Genomic DNA, 6,000 nt, shown 5'->3' on the forward strand with positions numbered 1-6,000 from the left:
CCTCTGATATAAATTAAGAATACATGTCCTTATTTTCATCAGATAAATTTTGGAGGGTATGTTATTTGCCTCTGCCAGAGATTTATCCCTCCCACTTTTCAATAAAAATTGCTCATGGAAGCTAACAATAAGGTCTGCAACAGAAAATAAACGATTTGCAAACTGTATTATGCAGTAACACAATGTAAACATCAGAGCATATAGGAAAGTGTTTTTTTTAAATGTCAGACAGTTTAAAATGTATTTAAATTAAAAACATGGCAGCAGAGGCGAACAAGCAGCCTAGAGCAGCACAGACAGACCTCAGTGGTCAAACACCTGTTTTATTTAAAAGTGTTTTGCCTGCCAGCCGGTTTCAGAGTTTCCACACGTGGGATATTCCAGATCCCCCTGACTCTGCCATTGCTCTGGAAGGAAGCACACCAAACCCATAGCTGGGAGTCCCCCCCCCCAGCTTCTCATTTATTGCTGCACATGGTGTGTTGTTGTGGTTTGGTACCTCCCTCGTGTGGCCAGACATGGCTATTACACAACCATTACACATCCATTAATTCTTGCTTTTCTTTTTTTGTTTAAGTGAGGCCAAAAGAGAGAGAGAAAACAGGGGTGGGGGCAAGCAAGCTCTTTTAATAATTATCTTAATAATTAATTATTCATTTTTATAAAAAATATTTTGAAAAGTGCAATATAATAAAACAACAACAAAACAAATGGTTACTACACAGTATGTGATTTGAAAGATGTGAAAAGCAAATGTTCTGCCTTTAGCCCAGTCTTATTCAACATCTTTATCAATGACTTGGATAAATGGCTTGAGGGCATCCTGAGCAAGTTTGCAGATGACACCAAATTGGGAGGGGTGGCTAATACCCCAGAGGACAGGATCACACTTCAAAATGACCTTAACAGATTAGACAACTGGGCCAAAGCAAACAAGATGAATTTTAACAGGGAGAAATGTAAAGTACTACACTTGGGCAAAAAAAATGAAAGGCACAAATACAGGATGGGTGACACCTGGCTTGAGAGCAGTACATGTGAAAAGGATCTAGGAGTCTTGGTAGACCACAAACTTGACATGAGTCAACAGTGTGATGCAGCAGCTAAAAAAGCCAATGCAATTCTGGGCTGCATCAATAGGAGTATAGCGTCTAGATCAAGGGAAGTAATAGTACCACTGTATTCTGCTCTGGTCAGAGCTCACCTGGAGTACTGTGTCCAGTTCTGGGCACCGCAGTTCAAGAAGGATACTGACAAGCTGGAACGTGTCCAGAAGAGGGCAACCAAAATGGCCAAAGGCCTGGAAACGATGCCTTATGAGGAACGGCTTAGGGAGCTGGGTGTGTTTAGCTTGGAGAAGAGAAGGCTAAGGGGTGATTTGATAGCCATGTTCAAATATATAAAAGGATGTCATATAGAGGAGGGAGAAAGGTTGTTTTCTGCTGCTCCAGAGAAGCGGACACGGAGCAATGGATTCAAGCTACAAGAAAGAAGATTCCATCTAAACATTAGGAAGAACTTCCTGACAGTATGAGCTGTTCGGCAATGGAATTTGCTGCCAAGGAGTGTGGTGGAGTCTCCTTCTTTGGAGGTCTTTAAGGAACGAGACAAGGTTGTCCGCTCTCGCCCTTACTATTTATTTTGTCAATTGAATGCGTACTGAATGAGATCAAAGATGATGAAGAAATTAAAGGGATTAGAGTGAAGAAGCATATAATTAAAGTGAGGGCGTTTGCGGACGACATTATAGTCATGTTAGAAGATGCGGGAGAATCAATAAGCAAATTAAAAAAGAAGCTGGAGGAATTCGGAGAAGTATCAGGCTTTAAAGTGAATGTTAATAAGACAAAAATATGATAAAAAATTTAAGAGGAGAGGAGGCAGAAAATTTGGAAAAGCTGACAGGATGGCAAGTAGTAAAAAGAGTGAAATACCTGGGTATAATAATGACCACAAATAATATAAATCTATTTGAAAACAATTATTTAAAATTGTGGAAAGAAATAAGAGAGGATCTGGAAAGGTGGAAGAGCTTATTTTTTATCAATTTCAGGCAGAATTGCAGCTATAAAAATGGTGGTATTACCAAAGATTATGTTTTTCTTTCAAACGCTCCCGATAGTGGGGGGAAAAGCGGTATTCGAGGAATGGAGAAAATTTTTGAGCAAATTTATTTGGGCAGGGGGGAAACCCAGAATACAGTACAAATTATTAACAGAGACAAAAGAAAGAGGAGGTTGGGGAGTACCGGACCTGAGAGTGTACTATGTTGCGGTTCTGCTGGATTAAGGAATGGCTCACTTTGGAGAACAACGAACTTCTAGAGGTAGAAGGATTCCGCAACATTAAAGGCTGGCACGCATATCTTTTAATGGAGCAGAAAGGGAATAAAAGGGAATTCTCAGACCATATAATTAAAAAATCACTGTTCCAAATTTGGCAGGAATTAAAAAATTTAGTGGAACCCCAAAGCCCTTGGTGGGCGTCCCCCGTGGAGATGACGGCAATGGGTAACAGCAGGAGAGATGGCAAATGGCCATCTTATAGGGATCTGGTAGTAAAGGAAGGGAATAGCTAGCCTGAAATTGAAATCATATGAAGAAATAAAAACACATTGTTCGAGCTGGTTACATTATAGCCAAATACAAAGCATATTTAAAGTACACAAAGCAATTGGCTTCCCTGCAAAGGAATCTAAATTACAAGAAATAATAATAAACAATGATAAGAAACCATTGGGGAAAATGTATAAATTTTTATTAGATTGGGAATTAAAAGATGAATTAACTAAAAAGGTGATGGTAAATTGGGCAATAGATATTGGAAAACCAATCTTAGTAAGTCAGTGGGAGAAATTGTGGAAATTAGACACGAAATTTACAGTGTGCATGACAATTAAAGAAAACATTTTTAAAATGTTTCATAGATGGTATGTAACCCCAGAGAGGATTGCTAAATTTTACAGATCAGGAGACGGTAAATGTTGGAAGTGTCATGAAAAAATGGGGACTTTCTACCATTGTTGGTCCAAGGATGGCAAAATTCTGGAATGAGATATACGAAAAATTAAAAAAGATGATGAAATGCACATTTGAGAAAACCCCCGAAATATTCCGTTTAAGTATAGTCCCAGTAGATATCCCAAAAGACAGAATTAACATCCTACTATATTCCTGTGCGGCAGCAAGGATATTAATTGCTCTAAATTGGAAGAATGGCAGGAGAAATTGGTAGAATACTTAAAAATGGCGAAACTAACGGCAATAGTAAGAAATGTACCTAGGCGTAAAATAATAGAGGAATGGAAGTATGTACAGGATTATCTGGAAAAAGAAAACATAGAAAGTAATTTAGTAACGTGTTTAGAATAAAGATATAAAAGGAGAGGAGGGATGAAAAATCATTAGAAAAGAATATAAATAAAGGAATAGAGAGGTAGAGCATGAAAAATGACTAGGAGAAGGGAAGCGTGTTGTAAATAGTAGGACAAAATTTTGATTTTGTTTTTTTTCCTGTTTCTGTTTTTGTTCTTTTTTCTTTTTTCCTCTCTATTTTCTTTTTTCTTTCTTTCTTTTTTCGTGTATGTTTCTGGAAATTTAATTTGTTATTATGTGAATGAATTATTATGATTTTGTATCTATCTGTTATATCATGCTGGATGAGTGGATTTGAAGCATTTATGATTTATATGATTTACTTAATTTTATGTTGGATGAGTGGATTTGATATATTTATGATTATTTATGATTTATATGATCTACTTATTGATGATTACCTACCAGTTCTGTAAACTTTTTAAAAAGATAAATAAAGTGTATTTTTAAAATCTAAAAATAAAATAAAATGGAGGTCTTTAAGCAGAGGCTTGACAGCCATATGTCAAGAATGCTTTGATGGTGTTTCCTGCTTGGCAGCGGGTTGGACTGGATGGCCCTTGTGGTCTCTTCCAACTCTATGATTCTATGATTAAAAGAGCCCCTCCATAATACTCTCAAGAGAAGCGTTTATGAAAGGGGGGAATGGAGTTCATTGTTGTTGTTGTTTAGTCGTTTAGTCGTGTCCGACTCTTCGTGACCCCAGGCCTTAAGTTCTTTGGGGGGGGGATTGAGAACCATTGAGCCCAAATCTGAGTTTGAATAAAACAATTTATTTATGTACCTATAAACATGCCAGTCAGTGGTGTAAAATGGCTTTGTGGCTTGCAGGGCCAAATGTAGTGTGGCCAAAGGGTTCATCACAACAAGGTCACACACAGCTTACCTTCCAAGCCCACATTGCCTGGACCAATAGCATAGATTTGTCCATGAAACTGATAGAAGCAGGCAGAAGCAGCGAGCCTAATGGTTGTGGTATGATAAACTGGGAGGGGTACGAAAAGCTGGTGACTTGAACTGGAGTCCTAGATGCATCAGGGGGCAGGGAAATACTTGAATGCATGATTCACATTTCAGGCACATGGGGAGCAAAAAAGGCAGCCCTTTCTTAGGAAATGGAAACTACAGAGAGAAAGGGAAATAATAAATCATGACTTGGAATAAACTGTTCCAAGGAAAGGAGAAGAAGATGAAGCAATTTCCTGAATGTCACTGTGACCTGTGGGCATTGCAGTTGTATACTGGAGTTCTGGCAAGTGCCAGGCAACAAGTCTTATGAATGTATGACAGTCTGCAGATAATAACAAGGAGGCTGTGTATTGTTCAGAACATTGGCCGTGATGGAGTGGCTGAACACATAAGGCAGGCTTTCTTGGTTACCCTTAAGCCCTGGGCTCTGCACTGTCCTGGCAAGCAAACCAAGCTCCTTAGGACCTCCCAATAATAATGATAAACTTTATTTAATGTTGAGCAAACTTTATTTAATGGTGAGGTCAAAGAGAACAACAATTACCAGACCTTTAGAAGCCATCTCAAGGCAGCCCTGTTTAGGGAAGCTTTTAATGTTTGTTGGATTTCTGTATTTTAGTGTTTTGTTGGAAGCTGCCCAGAGTGGCTGGGGGAACCCGGCCAGATGGGCGGGGTATAAAATATTATTTATTATTATTATTATTATTATTATTATTATTATTATTATTATTATTATTCTGAAAAAAGTTAAGACTTGGACTAAGTAAATTGAAATTTATTGATTGGGATTAAGAATTTGGCACTGGGAGGAGGCGTAAAAAGGAAGTCAGCCCCCCCCCCAATTGAGCATGGAATGAAGCAGTAAGCTATGGAAAACCCAGAAATACAATTTTAAAGAACTTTTTCCTGATGCAGAGTAAAGGGAAAAGTTAAAGTGCATATAATCTCTGCAAAAGACTGAGATTTGACAAGAAAGGAATGTGCCTGTCTGAGAGTGAGAGACAGAGAGCTGCAGACAGATAAAGAGGATTTTTTTAAAAAAATAACTTTAAGGCTGCTCAGTACTGACTTTGAGTTGGATGGTTAAGAGAAAAAGAAAAAAATCAGAGGTGGGATCCAGACCAAATTGGACTTTATCTTTTTTCTATACTGGATAATATAATACAACAACAACAACAACATTTCCTGTCTGCTACAAATATGGAGGAGGAATGTGGCAGTGGACTGGGAGAGAAAGTTCTGCATTTTACCAGCTTCTTTACAAGAATATCATGGGGCACCTTGTCAAAGGCCTTGCTGAAATCAAGATAGGCTACATCCACAGCGTTCCCTTCATCTACCAGGCTTGTAATTCTGTAAAAAAATGAGATCAGATTAGTCTGACATGACTTAAGCAGATTCCACCTAAACATTAGGAAGAATGTCCTGACGGTACATCCTGTTTGACTGTGGAATTTGCTGCCAAGGAGTGTGGTGGAGTCCCCTTCTTTGGAGGTCTTCAAGTGGAGGCTTAACAGCCATATGTCAGGAATGCTTTGATGGTATTTTCTGCTTGGCAGGGGGTTGGGCTGGATGGCCCTTGTGGTCTCTTCCAACTCTATGATTCTATGGTTCTATGATTCTATGCTGGACCAGCCGAGAAGTCGCAGCCCCCCCC

The sequence above is a fragment of the Zootoca vivipara genome, chromosome 16 (genome assembly GCF_963506605.1).
Source record: "Zootoca vivipara chromosome 16, rZooViv1.1, whole genome shotgun sequence".
Lineage (NCBI taxonomy): Eukaryota > Metazoa > Chordata > Lepidosauria > Squamata > Lacertidae > Zootoca > Zootoca vivipara.